Here is a 15991-nt window from a genome sequence, read left to right as displayed (position 1 = left end):
AAATACGGTGAAAAAAATATCTGAATGCCTCATAGAACACTAAAAGCGGAAGTGTTTGGCTGCAAGAAGGTGTGAATGTCCGACTATATTTGGTGAAAAGCAGGTGAAGCAAGGTCTGAATGCCCAACCTTACATCATCAAAAGCGAGATCAGAGGTGTTTGGCTGCAAGAAGGCCATAGTTTGCCAAAAGCGGGTAAGGTGCGAATGACCGACTAAATATCAACAAAAGTGGGGGCGGAGGTCTTCGGATGCAAGTGGGTGTGAATATCCCACCATACAAGTATGGTGGAGAGGAAGCTGTGAATGGCCGACCATAGTAAAAGGCGGGTGAGAGAAGGTGCGAATGTCAAACCATACATAATCAAAAAAGGGAGCGGAGGTGTTCTGCTGTAAGAAGGTGTGAATGTCCAACCATAGTTGGTAAAAAGCGGGTAAGAAAAGGTTAAAATACCCGACTGTACACAATCAATAGCGGGAGCGGAGTTGTTCGGCTACTAAAAGGTGTGAAAGTCCGACCATGGTTTGTAAAAAGCGGGTAAGAAAAGGTGCGAATGCCCGACAATGTATGATCAAAAGAGGGAGTGGAGGTTTTCGGCTGCAAGAAGGTCTGAATGTCCAACCATAATTTGTAAAAACCGGGGAAGAAAAGGCTCGAAAGCCCGACTATACACCATCAAAAGTGGGAGCGGAGGTGTTCAGCTGCAAGACGGTCTGAATGTCCATCAATAATTGCTAGAAAACATGAAAGAAAATTTTGGAATATCAAACTGCACATGATCATAAGCGGGAGAGGAGGTGTTCAGCTGCAAGAAGGTGTGAATGTCTACCCATAATTACTGAAAAATGGGTAAGAAAAGGTGCGAATGCCTAACCATACATCATCAAAAGAGGGAGCGGAGGTGTTCCGCTGTAAGACGGTGTGAATGTCTGACCATAGATGGTAAAAAGCGGGTAAGAAAAGGTTAAATTACCCGACTGTACACAATCAAAAGAGGGAGCGGAGTTGTTCAGCTAAGAGAAGGTGTGAAAGTCCGACCTTGGTTTGTAAAAAGCGGGTAAGAAAAGGTTCGTATGCCCGAATATACACCATCAAAAGCGGAAGCGGAGGTGTTCGGCTGCAAGATATTGTGAACGTCCGACCAAAGTTTGTAAAAAGCAGTTAAGAAAAGGTTCGAAAATCAAACCACACATGATCATAAGTGGGAGAGGAGGTGTTCAGCTGCAAGAAGGTGTGAATGTCAGATCATAATTTGCAAAAAGCTGATGAGAAAGGGTGAGAATGCCCGACTATACACCATCAAATGCGGTAGCGGAGTTGTTCGGCTGTGAGTAGGTGTGAATCTCCAACCATAATTGCTGAAAAATGTGTTAGAAAAGGTAAAAATGCCGATCCATACATCATCAAAATCGGGAGAGGTGGTGTTCAGCTGCAAGAAGGTCTAAATGTCCATCAATAATTGCTAGAAAACATGAAAGAAAATTTTCGAAAATCAAACCACACATGATCATAAGTGGGAGAGGTGTTCAGCTGCAAGAAGGTGTGAATATCCACCCATAATACCTGAAAAATGGGTAAAAAAAAGGTGCGAATGCCCAACCATACATCATCAAAAGCAGGAGTGCATGTGTTCGGCTACAAGAAGGTGTGAACGTCCAACCAAAGTTTGTAAAAAGCAGTTAAGAAAAGGTTCGAATATCCAACCAAACATAATCAAAAGCAGGAGCAGAGCTGTTCGACTGCAAGTAGGTGTGAATGTCAGATCATAATTTGCAAAAAGCTGATGAGAAAGGGTGAGAATGCCCGACTATACACCATCAAATGCGGGAGCGGAGTTGTTCGGCTGTGAGTAGGTGTGAATCTCCGACCATAATTGCTGAAAAATGTGTTAGAAAAGGTAAGAATGCCGGTCCATACATCATCAAAAGCGAGAGAGGTTGTGTTCGGCTGCAAGTAGGTGTGACTGTTCGACTAAAGTTTGTAAAAAGTGGGTAAGACAAGGTGCGAATGCCTGACAATGTATGATCAAAAGCGGGAGCGGAGGTGTTCAGCTGCAAGAAGGTCTACATGTCCATCAATAATTGCTAGAAAACATGAAAGAAACTTTTCGAAAATCAAACCGCACATGATCATAAGTGGGATAGGAGGTGTTCAGCTGCAAGGTGTGAATGTCCACCCATAATTCCTGAAAAATGGGCAAAAAAAAGGTGTGAATGCCCAACCATACATCATCAAAAGCAGGAGTGGAAGTGTTCGGCTACAAGAAGGTGTGAACGTCCAACCAAAATATGTAAAAAGCAGTTAAGAAAAGGTTCGAATATCCAACCAAACATAATCAAAAGTGGGAGCAGAGCTTTTCGACTGCAAGTAGGTGTGAATGTCAGATCATAATTTGCAAAAAGCTGATGAGAAAGGGTGAGAATGCCCGACTATACATCATCAAATGCGGGAGCGGAGTTGTTTGGCTGTGAGTAGGTGTGAATCTCCGACCATAATTGCTGAAAAATGTGTTAGAAAAGTTAAAAATGCCGGTCCATACATCATCAAAAGCGAGAGGGGTTGTGTTCGGCTGCAAGTAGGTGTGAATGTCCAGCCATAATTACTCACAAACGGGTAAGAAAAGGTAGTATTGCCAGACCATATATGATCAAAACAGGGAGCGGAGGTGGTTCAGCTGCAAGAAGGTTTGAATGTCCGACTAAAGTTCAAATATATTAAAGAAAGCGAGAGGAGAGGTCTTCGGATGAGAGTGGTTGAAAATTTCCGACCATAATGTATAAAATGCGGTGAAAAAAAGGTGTGATAGAACACTAAAAGGTGGAGCGGAAGTGTTCGGCTGCAAGAAGGTGTGAATGTCCGACTATATTTGGTGAAAAGCAGGTGAAGCAAGGTCTGAATGCCAAACCTTACATCATCAAAAGCGAGATCAGAGGTGTTTGGCTGCAAGAAGGCCATAGTTTGCCAAAAGCGGGTAAGGTGCGAATGTCCGACTAAATATCAAAAAAATTTGGGGCAGAGGTCTTCGGATGCAAGTGGGTGTGAATATCCAACCATACAAGTATGGTGGAGAGGAAGCTGTGAATAGCCGACCATAGTTTGGAAAAAGCGGGTAAGAAAAGGTTTGAATACCCGAACATACACCATCAAAAGAGGGAGCGGAGGTGTTCCGCTGTACGAAGGTGTGAATGTCCGACCATAGTTGGTAAAAAGCGGGTAAGAAAAGGTTAAAATACCCGACTGTACACAATCAATAGCGGGAGCGGATGTGTTCGGCTACAAGAAGATGTGAAAGTCCGACCATGGTTTGTAAAAAGCGGGTAAGAAAAGGTGCGAATGTCCGACAATGTATGATCAAAAGAGAGAGCGGAGGTTTTCGGATACAAGAAGGTTTGAATGTCCCACCATAGTTTGTAAAAAGCGGGTAAGAAAAGTTTCGAAGGCCCGACTATACACCATCAAAAGCGGGAGCAGAGGTGTTCCGCTGTAAGACGGTGTGAATGTCCGACCATAGTTGGTAAAAAGCGGGTAAGAAAAGGTTAAAATACCCGACTGTACACAATCAATAGCGGGAGCGGAGTTGTTCAGCTAAGAGAAGGTGTGAAAGTCCGACCATGGTTTGTAAAAAGCGGGTAAGAAAAGGTTTGTATGCCCGACTATACATCATCAAATGCAGTAGCGGAGTTGTTCGGCTGTGAGTAGGTGTGATTCTCCAACCATAATTGCTGAAAAATGTGTTAGAAAAGGTAAGAATGCCGGTCCATACATCATCAAAAGCGGGAGAGGTGGTGTTCGGCTACAAGTAGGTGTGAATGTCCATTAATAATTGCTTTAAAACATGAAAAAAAAATTTCGAATATCAAACCTTACATGATCATTAGCGGGAGAGGAGGTGTTCAGCTGCAAGAAGATGTGAATATCCACCTATAATTACTGAAAAATGGGTAGGAAAAGATGCGAATGTCCAACCATAAATCATCAAAAGCAGGAGTGGAGTTGTTCAGCTACAAGAAGGTATGACCATGGTTTGTAAAAAGCAGTTAAGAAAAGGTTTGAATATCCAACCGAACATATATTCGAATACCCGAATATATACCATCAAAAGCGGAAGCGGGGGTGTTCGGCTGCAAGAAGGTGTGAACGTCCGACCAAAGTTTGTAAAAAGCAGTTAAGAAAAGGTTTGAATATCCAACCGAACATAATCAAAAGCGGGAGCAGAGCTGTTAGACTGCAAGTAGGTGTGAATGTCAGATCATAATTGCTGAAAAATGTGATAGAAAAGACTAGAATGCCGGACAATACATCATCAAAAGCGGGAGAGGTGGTTTTTCGGCTGCAAGTAGGTGTGAATGTCCAGCCATAATTACTCACAAACGGGGGAAGAAAAGGTAGTATTTCCAGACCACACATGATCAAAACAGGGAATGGAGGTGGTTCAGCTGCAAGGTGTGAATGTCTGACTAAAGTTTGTAAAAACCGTGTAAGACAAGGGGCGAATGCCCGACAATGTATGATCAAAAGAGGGAGCGGAGGTTTTCGGCTGCAAGGTCTGAATGTACAACCATAATTTGTAAAAATCGGGGAAGAAAAGGCTCGAAAGCCCGACTATACACCATCAAAAGCGGGAGCAGAGGTGTTCAGCTGCAAGAAGGTCTGAATGTCCGACCAATAATTACTGAAAAATGGGTAAGAAAAGGTGCGAATGCCAAATCTAACATCATCAAAAACAGGAGCGGATGTGTTCGGCTACAAGAAGGTTTGAATGTCCAACCATAGTAAGTAATAGGTTGGTAAGAAAAGGCTCGAATGCCCGACTATACACCATCAAAAGCGGAAGCGGAGGTGTTCGGCTGCAAGACGGTGTGAACGTCTGACCAAAGTTTGTAAAAAGTATTAAGAAAATGTTCGAATATCCAACCAAACATAATCAAAAGCGGGAGCAGAGCTGTTCGACTTCAAGTAGGTGTGAATATCAGATCATAATTTGCAAAAAGCTGATGAGAAAGGGTGAGAATGCCCGACTATACACTATCAAATGTGGGAGCGGAGGTGTTCGTCTGTGAGTAGGTGTGAATGTCCGACGATAATTGCTGAAAAATGTGTTAGAAAAGGTAAGAATGCCGGACCATATATCATCAAAAGCGGGAGAGGTTGTGTTCGGCTGCAAGAAGGTGTGAATGTCCAGCCATAATTACTCACAAACGGGTAAGAAAAGGTACTATTGCCAGACCATATATGATCAAAACAGGGAGCGGAGGTGGTTCAGCTGCAAGAAGGTTTGAATATCCGACTAAAGTTTGTAAAAAGCGGGTAAGACAAGGTGTGAATGCCCGACAATGTATGATCAAAAGAAGAGCGGAGGTTTTCGGCTGCAAGAAGGTCTGAATGTCCACCCATAATTACTGAAAAATGGGTAAGAAAAGGTACGAAAGCCCAACCGCACATGATCATAAGTGGATGAGAAGGTGTTCGACTGCAAGTAGGTGTGAATGTAAGATCATGATTTGTAAAAAGCGGGTAAGAAAAGGTAAGAATGCCCAACCATAAATTATCAAAAGCGGCAGCAGAGTATCGGCTGGTATTTATTAATGTCTAGATAGATTTCAACAAAAAACAACGTTGTACTTTGTTGTAAAAGAAAGTGCAAATCAAAAGTTTTAGGAATCCGAGAATAAGCTTATTTTCATGAGTTCTGCACGATTTCGGATTTTATGTATAAAATGAATTTCTTCACGCAAACTAAGTTAACACTGCTTTGTCCTTCATATGTACCCATTTCTACATATATTTCAAGCATAAACTTCCTCATATTACCCTGAATGAGAAAGAGCCACACTTGTGATTAAGCCATACCTCCCTTTTGAGGAGATCTGCATGATTTGGGATTTTATCTATAAAATTAATTCCTTCACTCAAACTATGTTAAAACGGCTTTTACCTTCATATATATCAATGTCTCGATAGATTTAAACAAAAAAAACAACGTTGTACTTTGCAATAAAAGAAAGAGCAAATCAAAAGTTTTAGGAATCCGAGAATAAGCTTATTTTCATGAGTTCTGCACGATTTCAGATTTTATGTATAAAATGAATTCATTCACTCAAACCAAGTTAAAACGGCTTTTTCCTTCATATTTATCAATGTCTAGATCGACTTCAACAAAGAACAACATTGCATTTTGCAGTAGAAGAAAGAGCAAAACTGAAGGATCAGGAATCCGAGAATAAGCTTCTTTTCATACGTTCTGCATGATTTGGGATTTTATGTATAAAATGAATTCCTTCACTCAAACTAAGTTAACACTGCTTTGTCCTTCATATGTACCCATTTCTACATATATTTCAAGCATAAACTTCCTCATACTACCCTGAATGAGAAAGAACCACACTTGTGATTAAGCCATACGCCCCTTTTGAGGAGTTCTGCATGATTTGGGATTTTATCTATAAAATCAATTCCTTCACTCAAACTATGTTAAAACGGCTTTTACCTTCATATTTATCAATGTCTCGATAGAGTTAAACAAAAAAACAACGTTGTACTTTGCAGTAAAAGAAAGAGCCAATCAAAAGTTTTAGGAATCCGAGAATAAGCTTATTTTCATGAGTTCTGCACGATTTCAGATTTTATGTATAAAATGAATTAATTCACTCAAACCAAGTTAAAACTGCTTTTTCCTTCATATTTATCAATGTCTAGATCGACTTCAACAAAGAACAACATTGTATTTTGCAGTAGAAGAAAGAGCAACACTGAAGGATCAGGAATCCGAGAATAAGCTTATTTTCTTATGGGCAAGTGGGAACTGCTTTGTCCTTCATATTTATCAATGTGTAGATGGATTTCAACTTCTTCTACTGCAAAGTCCAATGTTTTTCTTTGTTGAAGTCGATCTAGACATTGATGAATATGGAAGGACAAAGCAGTTTTAACTTGGTTTGAGCAAAGCAATTCATTTTATAGCAAAATCCGAAATCGTGCAGAACTCATGAAAGCAGGCCTATACTCGGATTCCTGAAACTTTAGATTTGCTCTTTCTTTTACTGCAAAGTACAACGTTGTTTTTTTGTTTAAATATTTCTAGACATGGTAAATATGAAGGACAAATCAGTTTTAACATAGTTTGAGTGAAGGAATTCATTTTATAGATAAAATCTCAAGAGTCTGCAGAGAAAAGAGAGTGAATGCGAAATAGACTTTAACACGGCTATGGGAGCGAGCCGAGTGTCGGCTAACCGGGAGAATTGCTTGAAAGAAACGCGACACCGAATGAGCGGTCAGAACAAAGCCTCAATACGGGATTCTCGTGGTGTTTTTGTTGCTGCCTTGTCTTTTGCATAGAGTAAAAGACAAGGCAGCCATCGAAATAGGGCCTGATTGTTCCTAGTTGGTCAGCCGAGGAGCAAGGGGGGGGGGCAAGCGTCTCAACCAAGCAAAGCTCACCATGGGGAAGGTGGCTATACCAACTAGCCTGATGCCCTGCTCCCGCAGTGACGGATAATCGTACTCTGGTTTCTTTTCATAACATACAAGTCTTTCGCCTTTTACTAAAGACTTCCGTGGAGAGCAGCACTAATGAATTGTTTCTATTATTGGCAGGCTTTACCTTTGCGGGTGAAGCCCTTTCTGGCTGTGCAAAAGAAATCTTGCTACTTTGAGTGAAGTAATGCATTTTATAAGCAAAATCCCAAATCATGCAGAACTCACGAAATGCTTTTTCTTGCTTTTCACTGCTTTTTACAAACTTTGGTCGGACGTTCACACCTTCTTGCATCCGAACACCTCCGCTTCCGCTTTTGATGATGTATATTCGGGCATTCGAACCTTTTTTTACCCGCTTTTTAAAAACCATTGTCGGACTTTCACACCTTCTTGCAGCCGAACACCACCTCTCCTGCTTTTGATGATGTATGGTCCAGTATTCTTACCTTTTCTAACACATTTTTCAGCAATTATGGTCGGACATTCACACCTACTCACAGCTGGACACCTCCGCTCCCGCTTTTGATCATACAATGTCGGGACATCGCTCCTTGTCTTACCAGCTTTTTACAAACTTTAGTCGAACATTCACACCTTCTTGCAGCTGAACACCACCGCTCCCGCTTTTGATTATGTATAGTCGGGCTTTCGAGCCTTTTCTTACCCGGTTTTTACAAATTATGGTTGGACATTCAGACCTTGCAGCCGAACACCTCCGCTCTCTCTTTTGATCATACATTGTTGGGCATTCGCACCTTGTCTTACCCGCTTTTTACAAACTATAGTCAGACATTAACACCTTGCAGCTGAACCTCCGCTCCCTGTTTTGATCATGTATGGTCTGGCAATACTACCTTTTCTTCCCCCGTTTGTGAGTAATTATGGCTGGACATTCACACCTACTTGCAGTCGAACAGCTCTGCTCCCGCTTTTGATTATGTTTGGTTGGATATTCGAACCTTTTCTTAACTGCTTTTTACAAACCATGGTCGGACTTTCACACCTTCTTGTAGCCGAACAACTCCGCTCCCGCTTGATTGTGTACAGTCGGGTATTTTAACCTTTTCTTACCCGCTTTTTACCAACTATGGTCGGAAATTCAAACCTTCTTGCAGCTGAACCACCTCCGCTCCCTGTTTTGATCATATATGGTCTGGCAATAGTACCTTTTCTTACCCGTTTGTGAGTAATTATGGCTGGACATTCACACCTTCTTGCAGCCGAACACAACCTCTCCCGCTTTTGATGATATATGGTCCGGCATTCTTACCTTTTCTAACACATTTTTCAGCAATTATGGTCGGACATTCACACCTACTCACAGACGAACACCTCCGCTCCCACATTTGATAGTGTATAGTTGGGCATTCTCACCCTTTCTCATCAGCTTTTTGCAAATTATGATCTGATATTCACACCTACTTGAAGTCGAACAGCTCTGCTCCCGCTTTTGATTATGTTTGGTTGGATATTCGAACATTTTCTTAATGCTTTTTACAAACTTTGGTCGGACGTTCACACCGTCTTGCAGCCGAACACCTCCGCTTCCGCTTTTGATGGTGTATAGTCGGGCATTCGAGCCTTTTCTTACCAACCTATTACTTACTATGGTTGGACATTCAAACCTTCTTGTAGCCGAACACATCCGCTCCTGCTTTTGATGATGTATGATTTGGCATTCGCACCTTTTCTTACCCATTTTTCAGTAATTATTGGTCGGACATTCAGACCTTCTTGCACCTGAACACCTCTGCTCCCGCTTTTGATGGTGTATAGTCGGGCTTTCGAGCCTTTTCTTCCCCGATTTTTACAAATTATGGTTGTACATTCAGACCTTGCAGCCGAAAACCTCCGCTCCCTCTTTTGATCATACATTGTCGGGCATTCGCCCCTTGTCTTACACGGTTTTTACAAACTTTAGTCAGACATTCACACCTTGCAGCTGAACCACCTCCATTCCCTGTTTTGATCATGTGTGGTCTGGAAATACTACCTTTTCTTCCCCCGTTTGTGAGTAATTATGGCTGGACATTCACACCTACTTGCAGCCGAAAAACCACCTCTCCCGCTTTTGATGATGTATTGTCCGGCATTCTAGTCTTTTCTATCACATTTTTCAGCAATTATGATCTGACATTCACACCTACTTGCAGTCTAACAGCTCTGCTCCCGCTTTTGATTATGTTCGGTTGGATATTCAAACCTTTTCTTAACTGCTTTTTACAAACTTTGGTCGGACGTTCACACCTTCTTGCAGCCGAACACCCCCGCTTCCGCTTTTGATGGTATATATTCGGGTATTCGAACCTTCTCTTACCCGCTTTTTACAAACCATGGTTGGACTTTCATACCTTCTTGTAGCTGAACAACTCCACTCCTGCTTTTGATGATTTATGGTTGGACATTCGCATCTTTTCCTACCCATTTTTCAGTAATTATAGGTGGATATTCACATCTTCTTGCAGCTGAACACCTCCTCTCCCGCTAATGATCATGTAAGGTTTGATATTCGAAATTTTTTTTTCATGTTTTAATGCAATTATTAATGGACATTCACACCTACTTGTAGCCGAACACCACCTCTCCCGCTTTTGATGATGTATGGACCGGCATTCTTACCTTTTCTAACACATTTTTCAGCAATTATGGTTGGAGAATCACACCTACTCACAGCCGAACAACTCCGCTACCGCATTTGATGGTGTATAGTCGGGATTTCTCACCCTTTCTCATCAGCTTTTTGCAAATTATTCTCTGACATTCACACCTACTTGCAGTCGTACAGCTCTGCTCCCGCTTTTGATTATGTTTGGTTAGATATTCGAACCTTTTCTTAACTGCTTTTTTACAAACTTTGGTCGGACGTTCACACCTTCTTGCAGCCGAACACCTACACTTCCGGTTTTGATAGTGTATATTCGGGCATACAAACCTTTTCTTACCCGCTTTTTACAAACCATGGTCGGACTTTCACACCTTCTCTTAGCTGAACAACTCCGCTCCCGCTATTGATTGTGTACAGTCGGGTATTTTAACCTTTTCTTACCCGCTTTTTACCAACTATGGTCGGACATTCACACTGTCTTACAGCGGAACACCTCCTCTCCCGCTTATGATCATGTACGGTTTGATATTCGAAAATTTACTTTCTTGTTTTAAAGCAATTATTAATGGACATTCAAACCTTCTTTTTGATGGTGTATAGTCGGGCTTTCGAGCCTTTTCTTCCCGGTTTTTACAAACCATGGTCGGACTTTCACACCTTCTTGTAGCCGAACAACTCCGCTCCTGCTATTGATTGTGTACAGTCGGGTATTTTAACCTTTTCTTACCCGCTTTTTACCAACTATGGTCGGACATTCACACCGTCTTACAGCGGAACACCTCTGCTCCCGCTTTTGATGGTGTATAGTCGGGCATTCGAACCTTTTCTTACCCGCTTTTTACAAACTATGGTGGGACATTCAAACCTTCTTGTATCCGAAAACCTCCGCTCTCTCTTTTGATCATACATTGTCGGACATTCGCACCTTTTCTTACCCGCTTTTTACAAACCATGGTCGGACTTTCACACCTTCTTGTAGCCGAACACATCCGCTCCCGCTATTGATTGTGTACAGTCGGGTATTTTAACCTTTTCTTACCCGCTTTTTACCAACTATGGTCGGACATTCACACCTTCGTACAGCGGAACACCTCCGCTCCCTCTTTTGATGGTGTATGTTCGGGTATTCAAACCTTTTCTTACCCGCTTTTTCCAAACTATGGTCGGCTATTCACAGCTTCCTCTCCACCATACTTGTATGGTTGGATATTCACACCCACTTGCATCCGAAGACCTCTGCCCCAAATTTTTTTGATATTTAGTCGGACATTCGCACCTTACCCGCTTTTGGCAAACTATGGCCTTCTTGCAGCCAAACACCTCTGATCTCGCATTTGATGATGTAAGGTTTGGCATTCAGACCTTGCTTCACCTGCTTTTCACCAAATATAGTCGGACATTCACACCTTCTTGCAGCCGAACACTTCCGCTCCACCTTTTAGTGTTCTATCACACCTTTTTTTCACCGCATTTTATACATTATGGTCGGAAATTTTCAACCACTCTCATCCGAAGACCTCTCCTCCCGCTTTCTTTAATATATTTGAACTTTAGTCGGACATTCAAACCTTCTTGCAGCTGAACCACCTCCGCTCCCTGTTTTGATCATATATGGTCTGGCAATACTACCTTTTCTTACCCGTTTGTGAGTAATTATGGCTGGACATTCACACCTACTTGCAGCCGAACACAACCCCTCTCGCTTTTGATGATGTATGGACCGGCATTTTTAACTTTTCTAACACATTTTTCAGCAATTATGGTCGGAGATTCACACCTACTCACAGCCAAACAACTCCGCTCCCGCATTTGATGATGTATAGTCGGGCATTCTCACCCTTTCTCATCAGCTTTTTGCAAATTATGATCTGACATTCACACCTACTTGCAGTCGAAAAGCTCTGCTCCCACTTTTGATTATGTTTGGTTGGATATTCGAACCTTTTCTTAACTGCTTTTTACATATTTTGGTTGGACGTTCACACCTTCTTGTAGCCGAACACTTCCACTCCTGCTTTTGATGATGTATGGTTGGGCATTCACACCTTTTTTTTTCCCATTTTTCAGGAATTATGGGTGGACATTCACACCTTGCAGCTGAACACCTCCTATCCCACTTATGATCATGTGCGGTTTGATTTTCGAAATGTTTCTTTCATGTTTTCTAGCAATTATTGATGGACATGTAGACCTTCTTGCAGCTGAACACCTCCGCTCCCGCTTTTGATCATACATTGTCAGACATTCGCACCTTGTCTTACCCACTTTTTACAAACTTTAGTCGAACAGTCACACCTACTTGCAGCCGAACACAACCTCTCTCGCTTTTGATGATGTATGGACCGGCATTCTTACCCTTTCTAACACATTTTTCAGCAATTATGGTCGGAGATTCACACCTACTCACAGCCGAACAACTCCGCTACCGCATTTGATGGTGTATAGTCGGGCATTCTCACCCTTTCTCATCAGCTTTTTGCAAATTATGATCTGACATTCACACCTACTTCCAGTCGAACAGCTCTGCTCCCGCTTTTGATTATGTTTGGTTAGATATTCGAACCTTTTCTTAACTGCTTTTTACAAACTTTGGTCGGACGTTCACACCTTCTTGTAGCCAAACACATGCACTCCTGCTTTTGATGATGTATAGTCGGGCTTTCGAACCTTTTCTTACCCGCTTTTTACAAACTATGGTGGGACATTCAAACCTTCTTGTATCCGAAAACCTCCGCTCTCTCTTTTGATCATACATTGTCGGACATTCGCACCTTTTCTTACCCGCTTTTTACAAACCATGGTCGGACTTTCACACCTTCTTGTAGCCGAACACATCCGCTTCCGCTATTGATTGTGTACAGTCGGGTATTTTAACCTTTTCTTACCCGCTTTTTACCAACTATGGTCGGACATTCACACCTTCGTACAGCGGAACACCTCCGCTCCCTCTTTTGATGGTGTATGTTCGGGTATTCAAACCTTTTCTTACCCGCTTTTTCCAAACTATGGTCGGCTATTCACAGCTTCCTCTCCACCATACTTGTATGGTGGGATATTCACACCCACTTGCATCCGAAGACCTCTGCCCCAAATTTTTTTGATATTTAGTCGGACATTCGCACCTTACCCGCTTTTGGCAAACTATGGCCTTCTTGCAGCCAAACACCTCTGATCTCGCATTTGATGATGTAAGGTTTGGCATTCAGACCTTGCTTCACCTGCTTTTCACCAAATATAGTCGGACATTCACACCTTCTTGCAGCCGAACACTTCCGCTCCACCTTTTAGTGTTCTATCACACCTTTTTTTCACCGCATTTTATACATTATGGTCGGAAATTTTCAACCACTCTCATCCGAAGACCTCTCCTCCCGCTTTCTTTAATATATTTGAACTTTAGTCGGACATTCAAACCTTCTTGCAGCTGAACCACCTCCGCTCCCTGTTTTGATCATATATGGTCTGGCAATACTACCTTTTCTTACCCGTTTGTGAGTAATTATGGCTGGACATTCACACCTACTTGCAGCCGAACACAACCCCTCTCGCTTTTGATGATGTATGGACCGGCATTTTTAACTTTTCTAACACATTTTTCAGCAATTATGGTCGTTGATTCACACCTACTCACAGCCAAACAACTCCGCTCCCGCATTTGATGATGTATAGTCGGGCATTCTCACCCTTTCTCATCAGCTTTTTGCAAATTATGATCTGACATTCACACCTACTTGCAGTCGAAAAGCTCTGCTCCCACTTTTGATTATGTTTGGTTGGATATTCGAACCTTTTCTTAACTGCTTTTTACATATTTTGGTTGGACGTTCACACCTTCTTGTAGCCGAACACTTCCACTCCTGCTTTTGATGATGTATGGTTGGGCATTCACACCTTTTTTTTGCCCATTTTTCAGGAATTATGGGTGGACATTCACACCTTGCAGCTGAACACCTCCTATCCCACTTATGATCATGTGCGGTTTGATTTTCGAAATGTTTCTTTCATGTTTTCTAGCAATTATTGATGGACATGTAGACCTTCTTGCAGCTGAACACCTCCGCTCCCGCTTTTGATCATACATTGTCAGGCATTCGCACCTTGTCTTACCCACTTTTTACAAACTTTAGTCGAACAGTCACACCTACTTGCAGCCGAACACAACCTCTCTCGCTTTTGATGATGTATGGACCGGCATTCTTACCTTTTCTAACACATTTTTCAGCAATTATGGTCGGAGATTCACACCTACTCACAGCCGAACAACTCCGCTCCCGCATTTGATGGTGTATAGTCGGGCATTCTCACCCTTTCTCATCAGCTTTTTGCAAATTATGATCTGACATTCACACCTACTTGCAGTCGAACAGCTCTGCTCCTGCTTTTGATTATGTTTGGTTGGATATTCGAACCTTTTCTTAACTGCTTTTTACAAACTTTGGTTGGACGTTCACACCTTCTTGTAGCCGAACACATGCACTCCTGCTTTTGATGATGCATGGTTGGGCATTCGCACCTTTTTTTTACCCATTTTTCAGGTATTATGGGTGGACATTCACACCTTCTTGCAGCTGAACACCTCCTCTCCCACTTATGATCATGTGTGGTTTGATTTTCGAAAATTTTCTTTCACGTTTTCTAGCAATTATTGATGGACATTTAGACCTTCTTGCAGCTGAACACAACCTCTCCCGATTTTGATGATGTATGGACCGGCATTTTTACCTTTTCTAACACATTTTTCAGCAATTATGGTTGGAGATTCACACCTACTCACAGCCGAACAACTCCGCTACCGCATTTGATGGTGTATAGTCGGGCATTCTCACCCTTTCTCATCAGCTTTTTGCAAATTATGATCTGACATTCACACCTACTTCCAGTCGAACAGCTCTGGTCCCGCTTTTGATTATGTTTGGTTAGATATTCGAACCTATTCTTAACTGCTTTTTACAAACTTTGGTCGGACGTTCACAATATCTTGCAGCCGAACACCTCCGCTTCCGCTTTTGATGGTGTATATTCGGGCATTCGAACCTTTTCTTACCCGCTTTTTACAAACCAAGGTCGGACTTTCACACCTTCTCTTAGCTGAACAACTCCACTCCCTCTTTTGATTGTGTACAGTCGGGTAATTTAACCTTTTCTTACCCGCTTTTTACCATCTATGGTCGGACATTCACACCGTCTTACAGCGGAACACCTCCGCTCCCTCTTTTGATGATGTATGGTTAGGCATTCGCACCTTTTCTTACCCATTTTTCAGTAATTATGGGTAGACATTCACACCTTCTTGCAGCTGAACACCTCCTCTCCCGCTTATGATCATATGCAGTTTGATATTCGAAACTTTTCTTTCATGTTTTCTAGCAATTATTGATGGACATTCAGACCGTCTTGCAGCTGAACACCTCCGCTCCCACTTTTGATGGTGTATAGTCGGGCTTTCGAGCCTTTTCTTCCCCGTTTTTTACAAATTATGGTTGGACATTCAGACCTTCTTGCAGCCGAAAACCTCCACTCCCTCTTTTGATCATACATTGTCGGGCATTCGCACCTTTTCTTACCCGCTTTTTACAAACCATGGTCGGACTTTCACACCTTTTAGTAGCCGAACAACTCCGCTCCCGCTATTGATTGTGTACAGTCGGGTATTTTAGCCTTTTCTTACCCGCTTTTTACCAACTATGGTTGGACATTCACACCTTCTTACAGCAGAACACCTCCGCTCCCTGTTTTGATTATGTATGGTTTGACATTCGCACCTTCTCTCACCCGCCTTTTACTATGGTCGGCCATTCACAGCTTCCTCTCCACCATACTTGTATGGTGGGATATTCACACCCACCTGCATCCGAAGACCTCCGTCCCCACTTTTGTTGATATTTAGTCGGACATTCGCACCTTACCC

The 15991-nt window shown here is 42.3% G+C and overlaps 1 non-coding gene across 1 annotated transcript; it reads left to right on the top strand.

The window, feature by feature from the left end:
• The first annotated feature begins 7499 nt into the window (after positions 1-7499).
• LOC140286371 (U5 spliceosomal RNA) lies at positions 7500-7613 on the top strand. Its single transcript, XR_011911201.1, has one exon. It is a non-coding gene; the product is annotated as a U5 spliceosomal RNA (small nuclear RNA).
• Positions 7614-15991: the final 8378 nt, after the last annotated feature.

This window comes from Leuresthes tenuis, unplaced genomic scaffold (assembly GCF_036924035.1).
Source record: "Leuresthes tenuis unplaced genomic scaffold, fLeuTen1.0.hap1 SCAF_86, whole genome shotgun sequence".
Lineage (NCBI taxonomy): Eukaryota > Metazoa > Chordata > Actinopteri > Atheriniformes > Atherinopsidae > Leuresthes > Leuresthes tenuis.
This window is presented reverse-complemented; position numbering and strand designations above follow the sequence as displayed.